This window comes from Anomaloglossus baeobatrachus, unplaced genomic scaffold, assembly GCF_048569485.1.
Source record: "Anomaloglossus baeobatrachus isolate aAnoBae1 unplaced genomic scaffold, aAnoBae1.hap1 Scaffold_5076, whole genome shotgun sequence".
Classification (NCBI taxonomy): Eukaryota; Metazoa; Chordata; class Amphibia; order Anura; family Aromobatidae; genus Anomaloglossus; species Anomaloglossus baeobatrachus.
Window position 1 is genome coordinate 1 of NW_027444434.1, and position 22,076 is coordinate 22,076.

Here is a 22,076-nt window from a genome sequence, read left to right on the forward strand (position 1 = left end):
AAAGTGGATTCACCTGCTGCTGCAGTGACCACAGGTGTGATAACATCTAGAATTGGCATCTGGTGCGATCTCTCCGCTTCCACTCCAAAGAAAGTTACCTGTTTATTCCTATCATGCATTGGTTTTTGGGGTTTTCTTTGAGTAATGATGATCTCTTTAGTAGTCTGTTGGCGCCCTCTCCTGGAGGAATAGTTTGCTTGCTCTTGGACATTCTAAAAGAGAGGTCATGATAGACATTGAGCTTCTGAGCTCAATTGGGGAAAGTCATGGGTGATGAATGTTTGCAACCTACTGCGAAGCCTCATACCGCAATATAAGGAACGTCAAATACTAAGAAAGGGCGGCCTATGAAAGAATTACTACTTTCAATAAGTACACTTAAACGGCTAATTGGGAATAGAAAAACTGTAAAAAGCCCTCTGAGAAAGCCCCCCTCTAACCTTTGATAGTAAGCTTTTCTGTAGTCTGCCTGTTGATGTATTTTCCGTTTGAACTGTGCACAACATGAAGAGACGGAACACTGGCGGCTTGTCACAATGCCCCCCGATGACATCACAATAGCGCTGCTGCCTAGAAAACAAGCTGCGCAGAAGAAGTTGTTCTTTGGGTGGGAGGGTGGGCTAGTGGAAGGAGGGGGCAATCTCTTTTTTTCCCGGGTGGTAGGGGGATGACAGGAGAAGGGAAGCGGGTGGTGAGAAAGGTACAGAGGGCAGGGTTTGGGGGCTGGGAAGGAAAGGGAAAAGATTAGGGTTTGGGGATGATGAAAGGGCTTTCTACGGGTAAGGATGGCAAAGGGTGGCAGTGACGGAAAGTCAGGCAACCTGTCCTGTCCGTCTTTTTGTATCGTGAATTGGAAAGACTGCAAGGGGGAGGGGAGTTGCTTGCGCCCTAAAGGAGGAGTTATTCAGATTCATTGCAGTGGGCGGCGGCTGCAAAACGCACCATTCTTCTTGTTTTGGCTCTGCAAAGCAGCCTTTTCAAGGGTTGGCTTGGGTGACAAAATGTCTTGTGTAGGCGTGGGTTTGTCTCCCTCTCGCTCTCTCTCCCTAAGATGTGTCCGGCATAGGCCAGGGTGCCACTCGAGGCCCAAACCAATTCTGGTTATCGCTTCTCGGCCTTTTGGCTAAGATCAAGTGTAGTATCTGTTCTTATCAGTTTAATATCTGATACGTCCCCTATCTGGGGACCATATATTAAATGGATTTTTAGAACAGGGAGATGGAAAAAGAGCTTGCTCTGTCCACTCCACGCATTGACCTGGTATTGCAGTACCTCCAGGAACGGTGCACCCCTTCTTAACCCAGTTTCCAAAAGCAGAACTCAATTCACCTGATTCATATTAGCCCGATTTAATGAATTGGAAGAAAGCATACGTCTTCATATGCACCTCAATTTGGCCCATTCACTTTTCACACTTCCTCCTTTTGTTTTTTATCTTTCACACTTTTGACTTTCTTTATTCATCCAAATAGCAAACTCATCACCACTCAACCTGACCAACTCGGCTATGTCCCCGTGCTGCAGTTCTCTGTCTTATCTAGATCATTTGCAATTGAATGGAATAGATCCCTTTTGGACAAAGTGGATTCACCTGCTGCTGCAGTGACCACAGGTGTGATAACATCTAGAATTGGCATCTGGTGCGATCTCTCCGCTTCCACTCCAAAGAAAGTTACCTGTTTATTCCTATCATGCATTGGTTTTTGGGGTTTTCTTTGAGTAATGATGATCTCTTTAGTAGTCTGTTGGCGCCCTCTCCTGGAGGAATAGTTTGCTTGCTCTTGGACATTCTAAAAGAGAGGTCATGATAGACATTGAGCTTCTGAGCTCAATTGGGGAAAGTCATGGGTGATGAATGTTTGCAACCTACTGCGAAGCCTCATACCGCAATATAAGGAACGTCAAATACTAAGAAAGGGCGGCCTATGAAAGAATTACTACTTTCAATAAGTACACTTAAACGGCTAATTGGGAATAGAAAAACTGTAAAAAGCCCTCTGAGAAAGCCCCCCTCTAACCTTTGATAGTAAGCTTTTCTGTAGTCTGCCTGTTGATGTATTTTCCGTTTGAACTGTGCACAACATGAAGAGACGGAACACTGGCGGCTTGTCACAATGCCCCCCGATGACATCACAATAGCGCTGCTGCCTAGAAAACAAGCTGCGCAGAAGAAGTTGTTCTTTGGGTGGGAGGGTGGGCTAGTGGAAGGAGGGGGCAATCTCTTTTTTTCCCGGGTGGTAGGGGGATGACAGGAGAAGGGAAGCGGGTGGTGAGAAAGGTACAGAGGGCAGGGTTTGGGGGCTGGGAAGGAAAGGGAAAAGATTAGGGTTTGGGGATGATGAAAGGGCTTTCTACGGGTAAGGATGGCAAAGGGTGGCAGTGACGGAAAGTCAGGCAACCTGTCCTGTCCGTCTTTTTGTATCGTGAATTGGAAAGACTGCAAGGGGGAGGGGAGTTGCTTGCGCCCTAAAGGAGGAGTTATTCAGATTCATTGCAGTGGGCGGCGGCTGCAAAACGCACCATTCTTCTTGTTTTGGCTCTGCAAAGCAGCCTTTTCAAGGGTTGGCTTGGGTGACAAAATGTCTTGTGTAGGCGTGGGTTTGTCTCCCTCTCGCTCTCTCTCCCTAAGATGTGTCCGGCATAGGCCAGGGTGCCACTCGAGGCCCAAACCAATTCTGGTTATCGCTTCTCGGCCTTTTGGCTAAGATCAAGTGTAGTATCTGTTCTTATCAGTTTAATATCTGATACGTCCCCTATCTGGGGACCATATATTAAATGGATTTTTAGAACAGGGAGATGGAAAAAGAGCTTGCTCTGTCCACTCCACGCATTGACCTGGTATTGCAGTACCTCCAGGAACGGTGCACCCCTTCTTAACCCAGTTTCCAAAAGCAGAACTCAATTCACCTGATTCATATTAGCCCGATTTAATGAATTGGAAGAAAGCATACGTCTTCATATGCACCTCAATTTGGCCCATTCACTTTTCACACTTCCTCCTTTTGTTTTTTATCTTTCACACTTTTGACTTTCTTTATTCATCCAAATAGCAAACTCATCACCACTCAACCTGACCAACTCGGCTATGTCCCCGTGCTGCAGTTCTCTGTCTTATCTAGATCATTTGCAATTGAATGGAATAGATCCCTTTTGGACAAAGTGGATTCACCTGCTGCTGCAGTGACCACAGGTGTGATAACATCTAGAATTGGCATCTGGTGCGATCTCTCCGCTTCCACTCCAAAGAAAGTTACCTGTTTATTCCTATCATGCATTGGTTTTTGGGGTTTTCTTTGAGTAATGATGATCTCTTTAGTAGTCTGTTGGCGCCCTCTCCTGGAGGAATAGTTTGCTTGCTCTTGGACATTCTAAAAGAGAGGTCATGATAGACATTGAGCTTCTGAGCTCAATTGGGGAAAGTCATGGGTGATGAATGTTTGCAACCTACTGCGAAGCCTCATACCGCAATATAAGGAACGTCAAATACTAAGAAAGGGCGGCCTATGAAAGAATTACTACTTTCAATAAGTACACTTAAACGGCTAATTGGGAATAGAAAAACTGTAAAAAGCCCTCTGAGAAAGCCCCCCTCTAACCTTTGATAGTAAGCTTTTCTGTAGTCTGCCTGTTGATGTATTTTCCGTTTGAACTGTGCACAACATGAAGAGACGGAACACTGGCGGCTTGTCACAATGCCCCCCGATGACATCACAATAGCGCTGCTGCCTAGAAAACAAGCTGCGCAGAAGAAGTTGTTCTTTGGGTGGGAGGGTGGGCTAGTGGAAGGAGGGGGCAATCTCTTTTTTTCCCGGGTGGTAGGGGGATGACAGGAGAAGGGAAGCGGGTGGTGAGAAAGGTACAGAGGGCAGGGTTTGGGGGCTGGGAAGGAAAGGGAAAAGATTAGGGTTTGGGGATGATGAAAGGGCTTTCTACGGGTAAGGATGGCAAAGGGTGGCAGTGACGGAAAGTCAGGCAACCTGTCCTGTCCGTCTTTTTGTATCGTGAATTGGAAAGACTGCAAGGGGGAGGGGAGTTGCTTGCGCCCTAAAGGAGGAGTTATTCAGATTCATTGCAGTGGGCGGCGGCTGCAAAACGCACCATTCTTCTTGTTTTGGCTCTGCAAAGCAGCCTTTTCAAGGGTTGGCTTGGGTGACAAAATGTCTTGTGTAGGCGTGGGTTTGTCTCCCTCTCGCTCTCTCTCCCTAAGATGTGTCCGGCATAGGCCAGGGTGCCACTCGAGGCCCAAACCAATTCTGGTTATCGCTTCTCGGCCTTTTGGCTAAGATCAAGTGTAGTATCTGTTCTTATCAGTTTAATATCTGATACGTCCCCTATCTGGGGACCATATATTAAATGGATTTTTAGAACAGGGAGATGGAAAAAGAGCTTGCTCTGTCCACTCCACGCATTGACCTGGTATTGCAGTACCTCCAGGAACGGTGCACCCCTTCTTAACCCAGTTTCCAAAAGCAGAACTCAATTCACCTGATTCATATTAGCCCGATTTAATGAATTGGAAGAAAGCATACGTCTTCATATGCACCTCAATTTGGCCCATTCACTTTTCACACTTCCTCCTTTTGTTTTTTATCTTTCACACTTTTGACTTTCTTTATTCATCCAAATAGCAAACTCATCACCACTCAACCTGACCAACTCGGCTATGTCCCCGTGCTGCAGTTCTCTGTCTTATCTAGATCATTTGCAATTGAATGGAATAGATCCCTTTTGGACAAAGTGGATTCACCTGCTGCTGCAGTGACCACAGGTGTGATAACATCTAGAATTGGCATCTGGTGCGATCTCTCCGCTTCCACTCCAAAGAAAGTTACCTGTTTATTCCTATCATGCATTGGTTTTTGGGGTTTTCTTTGAGTAATGATGATCTCTTTAGTAGTCTGTTGGCGCCCTCTCCTGGAGGAATAGTTTGCTTGCTCTTGGACATTCTAAAAGAGAGGTCATGATAGACATTGAGCTTCTGAGCTCAATTGGGGAAAGTCATGGGTGATGAATGTTTGCAACCTACTGCGAAGCCTCATACCGCAATATAAGGAACGTCAAATACTAAGAAAGGGCGGCCTATGAAAGAATTACTACTTTCAATAAGTACACTTAAACGGCTAATTGGGAATAGAAAAACTGTAAAAAGCCCTCTGAGAAAGCCCCCCTCTAACCTTTGATAGTAAGCTTTTCTGTAGTCTGCCTGTTGATGTATTTTCCGTTTGAACTGTGCACAACATGAAGAGACGGAACACTGGCGGCTTGTCACAATGCCCCCCGATGACATCACAATAGCGCTGCTGCCTAGAAAACAAGCTGCGCAGAAGAAGTTGTTCTTTGGGTGGGAGGGTGGGCTAGTGGAAGGAGGGGGCAATCTCTTTTTTTCCCGGGTGGTAGGGGGATGACAGGAGAAGGGAAGCGGGTGGTGAGAAAGGTACAGAGGGCAGGGTTTGGGGGCTGGGAAGGAAAGGGAAAAGATTAGGGTTTGGGGATGATGAAAGGGCTTTCTACGGGTAAGGATGGCAAAGGGTGGCAGTGACGGAAAGTCAGGCAACCTGTCCTGTCCGTCTTTTTGTATCGTGAATTGGAAAGACTGCAAGGGGGAGGGGAGTTGCTTGCGCCCTAAAGGAGGAGTTATTCAGATTCATTGCAGTGGGCGGCGGCTGCAAAACGCACCATTCTTCTTGTTTTGGCTCTGCAAAGCAGCCTTTTCAAGGGTTGGCTTGGGTGACAAAATGTCTTGTGTAGGCGTGGGTTTGTCTCCCTCTCGCTCTCTCTCCCTAAGATGTGTCCGGCATAGGCCAGGGTGCCACTCGAGGCCCAAACCAATTCTGGTTATCGCTTCTCGGCCTTTTGGCTAAGATCAAGTGTAGTATCTGTTCTTATCAGTTTAATATCTGATACGTCCCCTATCTGGGGACCATATATTAAATGGATTTTTAGAACAGGGAGATGGAAAAAGAGCTTGCTCTGTCCACTCCACGCATTGACCTGGTATTGCAGTACCTCCAGGAACGGTGCACCCCTTCTTAACCCAGTTTCCAAAAGCAGAACTCAATTCACCTGATTCATATTAGCCCGATTTAATGAATTGGAAGAAAGCATACGTCTTCATATGCACCTCAATTTGGCCCATTCACTTTTCACACTTCCTCCTTTTGTTTTTTATCTTTCACACTTTTGACTTTCTTTATTCATCCAAATAGCAAACTCATCACCACTCAACCTGACCAACTCGGCTATGTCCCCGTGCTGCAGTTCTCTGTCTTATCTAGATCATTTGCAATTGAATGGAATAGATCCCTTTTGGACAAAGTGGATTCACCTGCTGCTGCAGTGACCACAGGTGTGATAACATCTAGAATTGGCATCTGGTGCGATCTCTCCGCTTCCACTCCAAAGAAAGTTACCTGTTTATTCCTATCATGCATTGGTTTTTGGGGTTTTCTTTGAGTAATGATGATCTCTTTAGTAGTCTGTTGGCGCCCTCTCCTGGAGGAATAGTTTGCTTGCTCTTGGACATTCTAAAAGAGAGGTCATGATAGACATTGAGCTTCTGAGCTCAATTGGGGAAAGTCATGGGTGATGAATGTTTGCAACCTACTGCGAAGCCTCATACCGCAATATAAGGAACGTCAAATACTAAGAAAGGGCGGCCTATGAAAGAATTACTACTTTCAATAAGTACACTTAAACGGCTAATTGGGAATAGAAAAACTGTAAAAAGCCCTCTGAGAAAGCCCCCCTCTAACCTTTGATAGTAAGCTTTTCTGTAGTCTGCCTGTTGATGTATTTTCCGTTTGAACTGTGCACAACATGAAGAGACGGAACACTGGCGGCTTGTCACAATGCCCCCCGATGACATCACAATAGCGCTGCTGCCTAGAAAACAAGCTGCGCAGAAGAAGTTGTTCTTTGGGTGGGAGGGTGGGCTAGTGGAAGGAGGGGGCAATCTCTTTTTTTCCCGGGTGGTAGGGGGATGACAGGAGAAGGGAAGCGGGTGGTGAGAAAGGTACAGAGGGCAGGGTTTGGGGGCTGGGAAGGAAAGGGAAAAGATTAGGGTTTGGGGATGATGAAAGGGCTTTCTACGGGTAAGGATGGCAAAGGGTGGCAGTGACGGAAAGTCAGGCAACCTGTCCTGTCCGTCTTTTTGTATCGTGAATTGGAAAGACTGCAAGGGGGAGGGGAGTTGCTTGCGCCCTAAAGGAGGAGTTATTCAGATTCATTGCAGTGGGCGGCGGCTGCAAAACGCACCATTCTTCTTGTTTTGGCTCTGCAAAGCAGCCTTTTCAAGGGTTGGCTTGGGTGACAAAATGTCTTGTGTAGGCGTGGGTTTGTCTCCCTCTCGCTCTCTCTCCCTAAGATGTGTCCGGCATAGGCCAGGGTGCCACTCGAGGCCCAAACCAATTCTGGTTATCGCTTCTCGGCCTTTTGGCTAAGATCAAGTGTAGTATCTGTTCTTATCAGTTTAATATCTGATACGTCCCCTATCTGGGGACCATATATTAAATGGATTTTTAGAACAGGGAGATGGAAAAAGAGCTTGCTCTGTCCACTCCACGCATTGACCTGGTATTGCAGTACCTCCAGGAACGGTGCACCCCTTCTTAACCCAGTTTCCAAAAGCAGAACTCAATTCACCTGATTCATATTAGCCCGATTTAATGAATTGGAAGAAAGCATACGTCTTCATATGCACCTCAATTTGGCCCATTCACTTTTCACACTTCCTCCTTTTGTTTTTTATCTTTCACACTTTTGACTTTCTTTATTCATCCAAATAGCAAACTCATCACCACTCAACCTGACCAACTCGGCTATGTCCCCGTGCTGCAGTTCTCTGTCTTATCTAGATCATTTGCAATTGAATGGAATAGATCCCTTTTGGACAAAGTGGATTCACCTGCTGCTGCAGTGACCACAGGTGTGATAACATCTAGAATTGGCATCTGGTGCGATCTCTCCGCTTCCACTCCAAAGAAAGTTACCTGTTTATTCCTATCATGCATTGGTTTTTGGGGTTTTCTTTGAGTAATGATGATCTCTTTAGTAGTCTGTTGGCGCCCTCTCCTGGAGGAATAGTTTGCTTGCTCTTGGACATTCTAAAAGAGAGGTCATGATAGACATTGAGCTTCTGAGCTCAATTGGGGAAAGTCATGGGTGATGAATGTTTGCAACCTACTGCGAAGCCTCATACCGCAATATAAGGAACGTCAAATACTAAGAAAGGGCGGCCTATGAAAGAATTACTACTTTCAATAAGTACACTTAAACGGCTAATTGGGAATAGAAAAACTGTAAAAAGCCCTCTGAGAAAGCCCCCCTCTAACCTTTGATAGTAAGCTTTTCTGTAGTCTGCCTGTTGATGTATTTTCCGTTTGAACTGTGCACAACATGAAGAGACGGAACACTGGCGGCTTGTCACAATGCCCCCCGATGACATCACAATAGCGCTGCTGCCTAGAAAACAAGCTGCGCAGAAGAAGTTGTTCTTTGGGTGGGAGGGTGGGCTAGTGGAAGGAGGGGGCAATCTCTTTTTTTCCCGGGTGGTAGGGGGATGACAGGAGAAGGGAAGCGGGTGGTGAGAAAGGTACAGAGGGCAGGGTTTGGGGGCTGGGAAGGAAAGGGAAAAGATTAGGGTTTGGGGATGATGAAAGGGCTTTCTACGGGTAAGGATGGCAAAGGGTGGCAGTGACGGAAAGTCAGGCAACCTGTCCTGTCCGTCTTTTTGTATCGTGAATTGGAAAGACTGCAAGGGGGAGGGGAGTTGCTTGCGCCCTAAAGGAGGAGTTATTCAGATTCATTGCAGTGGGCGGCGGCTGCAAAACGCACCATTCTTCTTGTTTTGGCTCTGCAAAGCAGCCTTTTCAAGGGTTGGCTTGGGTGACAAAATGTCTTGTGTAGGCGTGGGTTTGTCTCCCTCTCGCTCTCTCTCCCTAAGATGTGTCCGGCATAGGCCAGGGTGCCACTCGAGGCCCAAACCAATTCTGGTTATCGCTTCTCGGCCTTTTGGCTAAGATCAAGTGTAGTATCTGTTCTTATCAGTTTAATATCTGATACGTCCCCTATCTGGGGACCATATATTAAATGGATTTTTAGAACAGGGAGATGGAAAAAGAGCTTGCTCTGTCCACTCCACGCATTGACCTGGTATTGCAGTACCTCCAGGAACGGTGCACACCCTTCTTAACCCAGTTTCCAAAAGCAGAACTCAATTCACCTGATTCATATTAGCCCGATTTAATGAATTGGAAGAAAGCATACGTCTTCATATGCACCTCAATTTGGCCCATTCACTTTTCACACTTCCTCCTTTTGTTTTTTATCTTTCACACTTTTGACTTTCTTTATTCATCCAAATAGCAAACTCATCACCACTCAACCTGACCAACTCGGCTATGTCCCCGTGCTGCAGTTCTCTGTCTTATCTAGATCATTTGCAATTGAATGGAATAGATCCCTTTTGGACAAAGTGGATTCACCTGCTGCTGCAGTGACCACAGGTGTGATAACATCTAGAATTGGCATCTGGTGCGATCTCTCCGCTTCCACTCCAAAGAAAGTTACCTGTTTATTCCTATCATGCATTGGTTTTTGGGGTTTTCTTTGAGTAATGATGATCTCTTTAGTAGTCTGTTGGCGCCCTCTCCTGGAGGAATAGTTTGCTTGCTCTTGGACATTCTAAAAGAGAGGTCATGATAGACATTGAGCTTCTGAGCTCAATTGGGGAAAGTCATGGGTGATGAATGTTTGCAACCTACTGCGAAGCCTCATACCGCAATATAAGGAACGTCAAATACTAAGAAAGGGCGGCCTATGAAAGAATTACTACTTTCAATAAGTACACTTAAACGGCTAATTGGGAATAGAAAAACTGTAAAAAGCCCTCTGAGAAAGCCCCCCTCTAACCTTTGATAGTAAGCTTTTCTGTAGTCTGCCTGTTGATGTATTTTCCGTTTGAACTGTGCACAACATGAAGAGACGGAACACTGGCGGCTTGTCACAATGCCCCCCGATGACATCACAATAGCGCTGCTGCCTAGAAAACAAGCTGCGCAGAAGAAGTTGTTCTTTGGGTGGGAGGGTGGGCTAGTGGAAGGAGGGGGCAATCTCTTTTTTTCCCGGGTGGTAGGGGGATGACAGGAGAAGGGAAGCGGGTGGTGAGAAAGGTACAGAGGGCAGGGTTTGGGGGCTGGGAAGGAAAGGGAAAAGATTAGGGTTTGGGGATGATGAAAGGGCTTTCTACGGGTAAGGATGGCAAAGGGTGGCAGTGACGGAAAGTCAGGCAACCTGTCCTGTCCGTCTTTTTGTATCGTGAATTGGAAAGACTGCAAGGGGGAGGGGAGTTGCTTGCGCCCTAAAGGAGGAGTTATTCAGATTCATTGCAGTGGGCGGCGGCTGCAAAACGCACCATTCTTCTTGTTTTGGCTCTGCAAAGCAGCCTTTTCAAGGGTTGGCTTGGGTGACAAAATGTCTTGTGTAGGCGTGGGTTTGTCTCCCTCTCGCTCTCTCTCCCTAAGATGTGTCCGGCATAGGCCAGGGTGCCACTCGAGGCCCAAACCAATTCTGGTTATCGCTTCTCGGCCTTTTGGCTAAGATCAAGTGTAGTATCTGTTCTTATCAGTTTAATATCTGATACGTCCCCTATCTGGGGACCATATATTAAATGGATTTTTAGAACAGGGAGATGGAAAAAGAGCTTGCTCTGTCCACTCCACGCATTGACCTGGTATTGCAGTACCTCCAGGAACGGTGCACCCCTTCTTAACCCAGTTTCCAAAAGCAGAACTCAATTCACCTGATTCATATTAGCCCGATTTAATGAATTGGAAGAAAGCATACGTCTTCATATGCACCTCAATTTGGCCCATTCACTTTTCACACTTCCTCCTTTTGTTTTTTATCTTTCACACTTTTGACTTTCTTTATTCATCCAAATAGCAAACTCATCACCACTCAACCTGACCAACTCGGCTATGTCCCCGTGCTGCAGTTCTCTGTCTTATCTAGATCATTTGCAATTGAATGGAATAGATCCCTTTTGGACAAAGTGGATTCACCTGCTGCTGCAGTGACCACAGGTGTGATAACATCTAGAATTGGCATCTGGTGCGATCTCTCCGCTTCCACTCCAAAGAAAGTTACCTGTTTATTCCTATCATGCATTGGTTTTTGGGGTTTTCTTTGAGTAATGATGATCTCTTTAGTAGTCTGTTGGCGCCCTCTCCTGGAGGAATAGTTTGCTTGCTCTTGGACATTCTAAAAGAGAGGTCATGATAGACATTGAGCTTCTGAGCTCAATTGGGGAAAGTCATGGGTGATGAATGTTTGCAACCTACTGCGAAGCCTCATACCGCAATATAAGGAACGTCAAATACTAAGAAAGGGCGGCCTATGAAAGAATTACTACTTTCAATAAGTACACTTAAACGGCTAATTGGGAATAGAAAAACTGTAAAAAGCCCTCTGAGAAAGCCCCCCTCTAACCTTTGATAGTAAGCTTTTCTGTAGTCTGCCTGTTGATGTATTTTCCGTTTGAACTGTGCACAACATGAAGAGACGGAACACTGGCGGCTTGTCACAATGCCCCCCGATGACATCACAATAGCGCTGCTGCCTAGAAAACAAGCTGCGCAGAAGAAGTTGTTCTTTGGGTGGGAGGGTGGGCTAGTGGAAGGAGGGGGCAATCTCTTTTTTTCCCGGGTGGTAGGGGGATGACAGGAGAAGGGAAGCGGGTGGTGAGAAAGGTACAGAGGGCAGGGTTTGGGGGCTGGGAAGGAAAGGGAAAAGATTAGGGTTTGGGGATGATGAAAGGGCTTTCTACGGGTAAGGATGGCAAAGGGTGGCAGTGACGGAAAGTCAGGCAACCTGTCCTGTCCGTCTTTTTGTATCGTGAATTGGAAAGACTGCAAGGGGGAGGGGAGTTGCTTGCGCCCTAAAGGAGGAGTTATTCAGATTCATTGCAGTGGGCGGCGGCTGCAAAACGCACCATTCTTCTTGTTTTGGCTCTGCAAAGCAGCCTTTTCAAGGGTTGGCTTGGGTGACAAAATGTCTTGTGTAGGCGTGGGTTTGTCTCCCTCTCGCTCTCTCTCCCTAAGATGTGTCCGGCATAGGCCAGGGTGCCACTCGAGGCCCAAACCAATTCTGGTTATCGCTTCTCGGCCTTTTGGCTAAGATCAAGTGTAGTATCTGTTCTTATCAGTTTAATATCTGATACGTCCCCTATCTGGGGACCATATATTAAATGGATTTTTAGAACAGGGAGATGGAAAAAGAGCTTGCTCTGTCCACTCCACGCATTGACCTGGTATTGCAGTACCTCCAGGAACGGTGCACCCCTTCTTAACCCAGTTTCCAAAAGCAGAACTCAATTCACCTGATTCATATTAGCCCGATTTAATGAATTGGAAGAAAGCATACGTCTTCATATGCACCTCAATTTGGCCCATTCACTTTTCACACTTCCTCCTTTTGTTTTTTATCTTTCACACTTTTGACTTTCTTTATTCATCCAAATAGCAAACTCATCACCACTCAACCTGACCAACTCGGCTATGTCCCCGTGCTGCAGTTCTCTGTCTTATCTAGATCATTTGCAATTGAATGGAATAGATCCCTTTTGGACAAAGTGGATTCACCTGCTGCTGCAGTGACCACAGGTGTGATAACATCTAGAATTGGCATCTGGTGCGATCTCTCCGCTTCCACTCCAAAGAAAGTTACCTGTTTATTCCTATCATGCATTGGTTTTTGGGGTTTTCTTTGAGTAATGATGATCTCTTTAGTAGTCTGTTGGCGCCCTCTCCTGGAGGAATAGTTTGCTTGCTCTTGGACATTCTAAAAGAGAGGTCATGATAGACATTGAGCTTCTGAGCTCAATTGGGGAAAGTCATGGGTGATGAATGTTTGCAACCTACTGCGAAGCCTCATACCGCAATATAAGGAACGTCAAATACTAAGAAAGGGCGGCCTATGAAAGAATTACTACTTTCAATAAGTACACTTAAACGGCTAATTGGGAATAGAAAAACTGTAAAAAGCCCTCTGAGAAAGCCCCCCTCTAACCTTTGATAGTAAGCTTTTCTGTAGTCTGCCTGTTGATGTATTTTCCGTTTGAACTGTGCACAACATGAAGAGACGGAACACTGGCGGCTTGTCACAATGCCCCCCGATGACATCACAATAGCGCTGCTGCCTAGAAAACAAGCTGCGCAGAAGAAGTTGTTCTTTGGGTGGGAGGGTGGGCTAGTGGAAGGAGGGGGCAATCTCTTTTTTTCCCGGGTGGTAGGGGGATGACAGGAGAAGGGAAGCGGGTGGTGAGAAAGGTACAGAGGGCAGGGTTTGGGGGCTGGGAAGGAAAGGGAAAAGATTAGGGTTTGGGGATGATGAAAGGGCTTTCTACGGGTAAGGATGGCAAAGGGTGGCAGTGACGGAAAGTCAGGCAACCTGTCCTGTCCGTCTTTTTGTATCGTGAATTGGAAAGACTGCAAGGGGGAGGGGAGTTGCTTGCGCCCTAAAGGAGGAGTTATTCAGATTCATTGCAGTGGGCGGCGGCTGCAAAACGCACCATTCTTCTTGTTTTGGCTCTGCAAAGCAGCCTTTTCAAGGGTTGGCTTGGGTGACAAAATGTCTTGTGTAGGCGTGGGTTTGTCTCCCTCTCGCTCTCTCTCCCTAAGATGTGTCCGGCATAGGCCAGGGTGCCACTCGAGGCCCAAACCAATTCTGGTTATCGCTTCTCGGCCTTTTGGCTAAGATCAAGTGTAGTATCTGTTCTTATCAGTTTAATATCTGATACGTCCCCTATCTGGGGACCATATATTAAATGGATTTTTAGAACAGGGAGATGGAAAAAGAGCTTGCTCTGTCCACTCCACGCATTGACCTGGTATTGCAGTACCTCCAGGAACGGTGCACCCCTTCTTAACCCAGTTTCCAAAAGCAGAACTCAATTCACCTGATTCATATTAGCCCGATTTAATGAATTGGAAGAAAGCATACGTCTTCATATGCACCTCAATTTGGCCCATTCACTTTTCACACTTCCTCCTTTTGTTTTTTATCTTTCACACTTTTGACTTTCTTTATTCATCCAAATAGCAAACTCATCACCACTCAACCTGACCAACTCGGCTATGTCCCCGTGCTGCAGTTCTCTGTCTTATCTAGATCATTTGCAATTGAATGGAATAGATCCCTTTTGGACAAAGTGGATTCACCTGCTGCTGCAGTGACCACAGGTGTGATAACATCTAGAATTGGCATCTGGTGCGATCTCTCCGCTTCCACTCCAAAGAAAGTTACCTGTTTATTCCTATCATGCATTGGTTTTTGGGGTTTTCTTTGAGTAATGATGATCTCTTTAGTAGTCTGTTGGCGCCCTCTCCTGGAGGAATAGTTTGCTTGCTCTTGGACATTCTAAAAGAGAGGTCATGATAGACATTGAGCTTCTGAGCTCAATTGGGGAAAGTCATGGGTGATGAATGTTTGCAACCTACTGCGAAGCCTCATACCGCAATATAAGGAACGTCAAATACTAAGAAAGGGCGGCCTATGAAAGAATTACTACTTTCAATAAGTACACTTAAACGGCTAATTGGGAATAGAAAAACTGTAAAAAGCCCTCTGAGAAAGCCCCCCTCTAACCTTTGATAGTAAGCTTTTCTGTAGTCTGCCTGTTGATGTATTTTCCGTTTGAACTGTGCACAACATGAAGAGACGGAACACTGGCGGCTTGTCACAATGCCCCCCGATGACATCACAATAGCGCTGCTGCCTAGAAAACAAGCTGCGCAGAAGAAGTTGTTCTTTGGGTGGGAGGGTGGGCTAGTGGAAGGAGGGGGCAATCTCTTTTTTTCCCGGGTGGTAGGGGGATGACAGGAGAAGGGAAGCGGGTGGTGAGAAAGGTACAGAGGGCAGGGTTTGGGGGCTGGGAAGGAAAGGGAAAAGATTAGGGTTTGGGGATGATGAAAGGGCTTTCTACGGGTAAGGATGGCAAAGGGTGGCAGTGACGGAAAGTCAGGCAACCTGTCCTGTCCGTCTTTTTGTATCGTGAATTGGAAAGACTGCAAGGGGGAGGGGAGTTGCTTGCGCCCTAAAGGAGGAGTTATTCAGATTCATTGCAGTGGGCGGCGGCTGCAAAACGCACCATTCTTCTTGTTTTGGCTCTGCAAAGCAGCCTTTTCAAGGGTTGGCTTGGGTGACAAAATGTCTTGTGTAGGCGTGGGTTTGTCTCCCTCTCGCTCTCTCTCCCTAAGATGTGTCCGGCATAGGCCAGGGTGCCACTCGAGGCCCAAACCAATTCTGGTTATCGCTTCTCGGCCTTTTGGCTAAGATCAAGTGTAGTATCTGTTCTTATCAGTTTAATATCTGATACGTCCCCTATCTGGGGACCATATATTAAATGGATTTTTAGAACAGGGAGATGGAAAAAGAGCTTGCTCTGTCCACTCCACGCATTGACCTGGTATTGCAGTACCTCCAGGAACGGTGCACCCCTTCTTAACCCAGTTTCCAAAAGCAGAACTCAATTCACCTGATTCATATTAGCCCGATTTAATGAATTGGAAGAAAGCATACGTCTTCATATGCACCTCAATTTGGCCCATTCACTTTTCACACTTCCTCCTTTTGTTTTTTATCTTTCACACTTTTGACTTTCTTTATTCATCCAAATAGCAAACTCATCACCACTCAACCTGACCAACTCGGCTATGTCCCCGTGCTGCAGTTCTCTGTCTTATCTAGATCATTTGCAATTGAATGGAATAGATCCCTTTTGGACAAAGTGGATTCACCTGCTGCTGCAGTGACCACAGGTGTGATAACATCTAGAATTGGCATCTGGTGCGATCTCTCCGCTTCCACTCCAAAGAAAGTTACCTGTTTATTCCTATCATGCATTGGTTTTTGGGGTTTTCTTTGAGTAATGATGATCTCTTTAGTAGTCTGTTGGCGCCCTCTCCTGGAGGAATAGTTTGCTTGCTCTTGGACATTCTAAAAGAGAGGTCATGATAGACATTGAGCTTCTGAGCTCAATTGGGGAAAGTCATGGGTGATGAATGTTTGCAACCTACTGCGAAGCCTCATACCGCAATATAAGGAACGTCAAATACTAAGAAAGGGCGGCCTATGAAAGAATTACTACTTTCAATAAGTACACTTAAACGGCTAATTGGGAATAGAAAAACTGTAAAAAGCCCTCTGAGAAAGCCCCCCTCTAACCTTTGATAGTAAGCTTTTCTGTAGTCTGCCTGTTGATGTATTTTCCGTTTGAACTGTGCACAACATGAAGAGACGGAACACTGGCGGCTTGTCACAATGCCCCCCGATGACATCACAATAGCGCTGCTGCCTAGAAAACAAGCTGCGCAGAAGAAGTTGTTCTTTGGGTGGGAGGGTGGGCTAGTGGAAGGAGGGGGCAATCTCTTTTTTTCCCGGGTGGTAGGGGGATGACAGGAGAAGGGAAGCGGGTGGTGAGAAAGGTACAGAGGGCAGGGTTTGGGGGCTGGGAAGGAAAGGGAAAAGATTAGGGTTTGGGGATGATGAAAGGGCTTTCTACGGGTAAGGATGGCAAAGGGTGGCAGTGACGGAAAGTCAGGCAACCTGTCCTGTCCGTCTTTTTGTATCGTGAATTGGAAAGACTGCAAGGGGGAGGGGAGTTGCTTGCGCCCTAAAGGAGGAGTTATTCAGATTCATTGCAGTGGGCGGCGGCTGCAAAACGCACCATTCTTCTTGTTTTGGCTCTGCAAAGCAGCCTTTTCAAGGGTTGGCTTGGGTGACAAAATGTCTTGTGTAGGCGTGGGTTTGTCTCCCTCTCGCTCTCTCTCCCTAAGATGTGTCCGGCATAGGCCAGGGTGCCACTCGAGGCCCAAACCAATTCTGGTTATCGCTTCTCGGCCTTTTGGCTAAGATCAAGTGTAGTATCTGTTCTTATCAGTTTAATATCTGATACGTCCCCTATCTGGGGACCATATATTAAATGGATTTTTAGAACAGGGAGATGGAAAAAGAGCTTGCTCTGTCCACTCCACGCATTGACCTGGTATTGCAGTACCTCCAGGAACGGTGCACCCCTTCTTAACCCAGTTTCCAAAAGCAGAACTCAATTCACCTGATTCATATTAGCCCGATTTAATGAATTGGAAGAAAGCATACGTCTTCATATGCACCTCAATTTGGCCCATTCACTTTTCACACTTCCTCCTTTTGTTTTTTATCTTTCACACTTTTGACTTTCTTTATTCATCCAAATAGCAAACTCATCACCACTCAACCTGACCAACTCGGCTATGTCCCCGTGCTGCAGTTCTCTGTCTTATCTAGATCATTTGCAATTGAATGGAATAGATCCCTTTTGGACAAAGTGGATTCACCTGCTGCTGCAGTGACCACAGGTGTGATAACATCTAGAATTGGCATCTGGTGCGATCTCTCCGCTTCCACTCCAAAGAAAGTTACCTGTTTATTCCTATCATGCATTGGTTTTTGGGGTTTTCTTTGAGTAATGATGATCTCTTTAGTAGTCTGTTGGCGCCCTCTCCTGGAGGAATAGTTTGCTTGCTCTTGGACATTCTAAAAGAGAGGTCATGATAGACATTGAGCTTCTGAGCTCAATTGGGGAAAGTCATGGGTGATGAATGTTTGCAACCTACTGCGAAGCCTCATACCGCAATATAAGGAACGTCAAATACTAAGAAAGGGCGGCCTATGAAAGAATTACTACTTTCAATAAGTACACTTAAACGGCTAATTGGGAATAGAAAAACTGTAAAAAGCCCTCTGAGAAAGCCCCCCTCTAACCTTTGATAGTAAGCTTTTCTGTAGTCTGCCTGTTGATGTATTTTCCGTTTGAACTGTGCACAACATGAAGAGACGGAACACTGGCGGCTTGTCACAATGCCCCCCGATGACATCACAATAGCGCTGCTGCCTAGAAAACAAGCTGCGCAGAAGAAGTTGTTCTTTGGGTGGGAGGGTGGGCTAGTGGAAGGAGGGGGCAATCTCTTTTTTTCCCGGGTGGTAGGGGGATGACAGGAGAAGGGAAGCGGGTGGTGAGAAAGGTACAGAGGGCAGGGTTTGGGGGCTGGGAAGGAAAGGGAAAAGATTAGGGTTTGGGGATGATGAAAGGGCTTTCTACGGGTAAGGATGGCAAAGGGTGGCAGTGACGGAAAGTCAGGCAACCTGTCCTGTCCGTCTTTTTGTATCGTGAATTGGAAAGACTGCAAGGGGGAGGGGAGTTGCTTGCGCCCTAAAGGAGGAGTTATTCAGATTCATTGCAGTGGGCGGCGGCTGCAAAACGCACCATTCTTCTTGTTTTGGCTCTGCAAAGCAGCCTTTTCAAGGGTTGGCTTGGGTGACAAAATGTCTTGTGTAGGCGTGGGTTTGTCTCCCTCTCGCTCTCTCTCCCTAAGATGTGTCCGGCATAGGCCAGGGTGCCACTCGAGGCCCAAACCAATTCTGGTTATCGCTTCTCGGCCTTTTGGCTAAGATCAAGTGTAGTATCTGTTCTTATCAGTTTAATATCTGATACGTCCCCTATCTGGGGACCATATATTAAATGGATTTTTAGAACAGGGAGATGGAAAAAGAGCTTGCTCTGTCCACTCCACGCATTGACCTGGTATTGCAGTACCTCCAGGAACGGTGCACCCCTTCTTAACCCAGTTTCCAAAAGCAGAACTCAATTCACCTGATTCATATTAGCCCGATTTAATGAATTGGAAGAAAGCATACGTCTTCATATGCACCTCAATTTGGCCCATTCACTTTTCACACTTCCTCCTTTTGTTTTTTATCTTTCACACTTTTGACTTTCTTTATTCATCCAAATAGCAAACTCATCACCACTCAACCTGACCAACTCGGCTATGTCCCCGTGCTGCAGTTCTCTGTCTTATCTAGATCATTTGCAATTGAATGGAATAGATCCCTTTTGGACAAAGTGGATTCACCTGCTGCTGCAGTGACCACAGGTGTGATAACATCTAGAATTGGCATCTGGTGCGATCTCTCCGCTTCCACTCCAAAGAAAGTTACCTGTTTATTCCTATCATGCATTGGTTTTTGGGGTTTTCTTTGAGTAATGATGATCTCTTTAGTAGTCTGTTGGCGCCCTCTCCTGGAGGAATAGTTTGCTTGCTCTTGGACATTCTAAAAGAGAGGTCATGATAGACATTGAGCTTCTGAGCTCAATTGGGGAAAGTCATGGGTGATGAATGTTTGCAACCTACTGCGAAGCCTCATACCGCAATATAAGGAACGTCAAATACTAAGAAAGGGCGGCCTATGAAAGAATTACTACTTTCAATAAGTACACTTAAACGGCTAATTGGGAATAGAAAAACTGTAAAAAGCCCTCTGAGAAAGCCCCCCTCTAACCTTTGATAGTAAGCTTTTCTGTAGTCTGCCTGTTGATGTATTTTCCGTTTGAACTGTGCACAACATGAAGAGACGGAACACTGGCGGCTTGTCACAATGCCCCCCGATGACATCACAATAGCGCTGCTGCCTAGAAAACAAGCTGCGCAGAAGAAGTTGTTCTTTGGGTGGGAGGGTGGGCTAGTGGAAGGAGGGGGCAATCTCTTTTTTTCCCGGGTGGTAGGGGGATGACAGGAGAAGGGAAGCGGGTGGTGAGAAAGGTACAGAGGGCAGGGTTTGGGGGCTGGGAAGGAAAGGGAAAAGATTAGGGTTTGGGGATGATGAAAGGGCTTTCTACGGGTAAGGATGGCAAAGGGTGGCAGTGACGGAAAGTCAGGCAACCTGTCCTGTCCGTCTTTTTGTATCGTGAATTGGAAAGACTGCAAGGGGGAGGGGAGTTGCTTGCGCCCTAAAGGAGGAGTTATTCAGATTCATTGCAGTGGGCGGCGGCTGCAAAACGCACCATTCTTCTTGTTTTGGCTCTGCAAAGCAGCCTTTTCAAGGGTTGGCTTGGGTGACAAAATGTCTTGTGTAGGCGTGGGTTTGTCTCCCTCTCGCTCTCTCTCCCTAAGATGTGTCCGGCATAGGCCAGGGTGCCACTCGAGGCCCAAACCAATTCTGGTTATCGCTTCTCGGCCTTTTGGCTAAGATCAAGTGTAGTATCTGTTCTTATCAGTTTAATATCTGATACGTCCCCTATCTGGGGACCATATATTAAATGGATTTTTAGAACAGGGAGATGGAAAAAGAGCTTGCTCTGTCCACTCCACGCATTGACCTGGTATTGCAGTACCTCCAGGAACGGTGCACCCCTTCTTAACCCAGTTTCCAAAAGCAGAACTCAATTCACCTGATTCATATTAGCCCGATTTAATGAATTGGAAGAAAGCATACGTCTTCATATGCACCTCAATTTGGCCCATTCACTTTTCACACTTCCTCCTTTTGTTTTTTATCTTTCACACTTTTGACTTTCTTTATTCATCCAAATAGCAAACTCATCACCACTCAACCTGACCAACTCGGCTATGTCCCCGTGCTGCAGTTCTCTGTCTTATCTAGATCATTTGCAATTGAATGGAATAGATCCCTTTTGGACAAAGTGGATTCACCTGCTGCTGCAGTGACCACAGGTGTGATAACATCTAGAATTGGCATCTGGTGCGATCTCTCCGCTTCCACTCCAAAGAAAGTTACCTGTTTATTCCTATCATGCATTGGTTTTTGGGGTTTTCTTTGAGTAATGATGATCTCTTTAGTAGTCTGTTGGCGCCCTCTCCTGGAGGAATAGTTTGCTTGCTCTTGGACATTCTAAAAGAGAGGTCATGATAGACATTGAGCTTCTGAGCTCAATTGGGGAAAGTCATGGGTGATGAATGTTTGCAACCTACTGCGAAGCCTCATACCGCAATATAAGGAACGTCAAATACTAAGAAAGGGCGGCCTATGAAAGAATTACTACTTTCAATAAGTACACTTAAACGGCTAATTGGGAATAGAAAAACTGTAAAAAGCCCTCTGAGAAAGCCCCCCTCTAACCTTTGATAGTAAGCTTTTCTGTAGTCTGCCTGTTGATGTATTTTCCGTTTGAACTGTGCACAACATGAAGAGACGGAACACTGGCGGCTTGTCACAATGCCCCCCGATGACATCACAATAGCGCTGCTGCCTAGAAAACAAGCTGCGCAGAAGAAGTTGTTCTTTGGGTGGGAGGGTGGGCTAGTGGAAGGAGGGGGCAATCTCTTTTTTTCCCGGGTGGTAGGGGGATGACAGGAGAAGGGAAGCGGGTGGTGAGAAAGGTACAGAGGGCAGGGTTTGGGGGCTGGGAAGGAAAGGGAAAAGATTAGGGTTTGGGGATGATGAAAGGGCTTTCTACGGGTAAGGATGGCAAAGGGTGGCAGTGACGGAAAGTCAGGCAACCTGTCCTGTCCGTCTTTTTGTATCGTGAATTGGAAAGACTGCAAGGGGGAGGGGAGTTGCTTGCGCCCTAAAGGAGGAGTTATTCAGATTCATTGCAGTGGGCGGCGGCTGCAAAACGCACCATTCTTCTTGTTTTGGCTCTGCAAAGCAGCCTTTTCAAGGGTTGGCTTGGGTGACAAAATGTCTTGTGTAGGCGTGGGTTTGTCTCCCTCTCGCTCTCTCTCCCTAAGATGTGTCCGGCATAGGCCAGGGTGCCACTCGAGGCCCAAACCAATTCTGGTTATCGCTTCTCGGCCTTTTGGCTAAGATCAAGTGTAGTATCTGTTCTTATCAGTTTAATATCTGATACGTCCCCTATCTGGGGACCATATATTAAATGGATTTTTAGAACAGGGAGATGGAAAAAGAGCTTGCTCTGTCCACTCCACGCATTGACCTGGTATTGCAGTACCTCCAGGAACGGTGCACCCCTTCTTAACCCAGTTTCCAAAAGCAGAACTCAATTCACCTGATTCATATTAGCCCGATTTAATGAATTGGAAGAAAGCATACGTCTTCATATGCACCTCAATTTGGCCCATTCACTTTTCACACTTCCTCCTTTTGTTTTTTATCTTTCACACTTTTGACTTTCTTTATTCATCCAAATAGCAAACTCATCACCACTCAACCTGACCAACTCGGCTATGTCCCCGTGCTGCAGTTCTCTGTCTTATCTAGATCATTTGCAATTGAATGGA

General features: G+C 46.3%; 14 non-coding genes across 14 annotated transcripts; all 14 read left to right on the forward strand.

Moving 5' to 3' along the window:
* The first annotated feature begins 1,103 nt into the window (after positions 1–1,103).
* On the forward strand, positions 1,104–1,294 carry LOC142282343 (U2 spliceosomal RNA). Its single transcript, XR_012744266.1, has one exon. It is a non-coding gene; the product is annotated as a U2 spliceosomal RNA (small nuclear RNA).
* A 1,387-nt stretch (positions 1,295–2,681) lies between these two features.
* On the forward strand, positions 2,682–2,872 carry LOC142282354 (U2 spliceosomal RNA). The gene has a single exon (XR_012744276.1). It is a non-coding gene; the product is annotated as a U2 spliceosomal RNA (small nuclear RNA).
* Positions 2,873–4,259: 1,387 nt separating this feature from the next.
* Positions 4,260–4,450, forward strand: LOC142282355 (U2 spliceosomal RNA). The gene has a single exon (XR_012744277.1). It is a non-coding gene; the product is annotated as a U2 spliceosomal RNA (small nuclear RNA).
* A 1,387-nt stretch (positions 4,451–5,837) lies between these two features.
* On the forward strand, positions 5,838–6,028 carry LOC142282356 (U2 spliceosomal RNA). The gene has a single exon (XR_012744278.1). It is a non-coding gene; the product is annotated as a U2 spliceosomal RNA (small nuclear RNA).
* A 1,387-nt stretch (positions 6,029–7,415) lies between these two features.
* LOC142282357 (U2 spliceosomal RNA) lies at positions 7,416–7,606 on the forward strand. The gene has a single exon (XR_012744279.1). It is a non-coding gene; the product is annotated as a U2 spliceosomal RNA (small nuclear RNA).
* Positions 7,607–8,993: 1,387 nt separating this feature from the next.
* LOC142282353 (U2 spliceosomal RNA) lies at positions 8,994–9,184 on the forward strand. The gene has a single exon (XR_012744275.1). It is a non-coding gene; the product is annotated as a U2 spliceosomal RNA (small nuclear RNA).
* Positions 9,185–10,572: 1,388 nt separating this feature from the next.
* Positions 10,573–10,763, forward strand: LOC142282344 (U2 spliceosomal RNA). Its single transcript, XR_012744267.1, has one exon. It is a non-coding gene; the product is annotated as a U2 spliceosomal RNA (small nuclear RNA).
* A 1,387-nt stretch (positions 10,764–12,150) lies between these two features.
* Positions 12,151–12,341, forward strand: LOC142282346 (U2 spliceosomal RNA). Its single transcript, XR_012744268.1, has one exon. It is a non-coding gene; the product is annotated as a U2 spliceosomal RNA (small nuclear RNA).
* A 1,387-nt stretch (positions 12,342–13,728) lies between these two features.
* Positions 13,729–13,919, forward strand: LOC142282347 (U2 spliceosomal RNA). Its single transcript, XR_012744269.1, has one exon. It is a non-coding gene; the product is annotated as a U2 spliceosomal RNA (small nuclear RNA).
* Positions 13,920–15,306: 1,387 nt separating this feature from the next.
* Positions 15,307–15,497, forward strand: LOC142282348 (U2 spliceosomal RNA). Its single transcript, XR_012744270.1, has one exon. It is a non-coding gene; the product is annotated as a U2 spliceosomal RNA (small nuclear RNA).
* A 1,387-nt stretch (positions 15,498–16,884) lies between these two features.
* LOC142282349 (U2 spliceosomal RNA) lies at positions 16,885–17,075 on the forward strand. Its single transcript, XR_012744271.1, has one exon. It is a non-coding gene; the product is annotated as a U2 spliceosomal RNA (small nuclear RNA).
* A 1,387-nt stretch (positions 17,076–18,462) lies between these two features.
* LOC142282350 (U2 spliceosomal RNA) lies at positions 18,463–18,653 on the forward strand. Its single transcript, XR_012744272.1, has one exon. It is a non-coding gene; the product is annotated as a U2 spliceosomal RNA (small nuclear RNA).
* A 1,387-nt stretch (positions 18,654–20,040) lies between these two features.
* On the forward strand, positions 20,041–20,231 carry LOC142282351 (U2 spliceosomal RNA). Its single transcript, XR_012744273.1, has one exon. It is a non-coding gene; the product is annotated as a U2 spliceosomal RNA (small nuclear RNA).
* Positions 20,232–21,618: 1,387 nt separating this feature from the next.
* Positions 21,619–21,809, forward strand: LOC142282352 (U2 spliceosomal RNA). Its single transcript, XR_012744274.1, has one exon. It is a non-coding gene; the product is annotated as a U2 spliceosomal RNA (small nuclear RNA).
* The last annotated feature ends 267 nt before the right edge of the window (positions 21,810–22,076 follow it).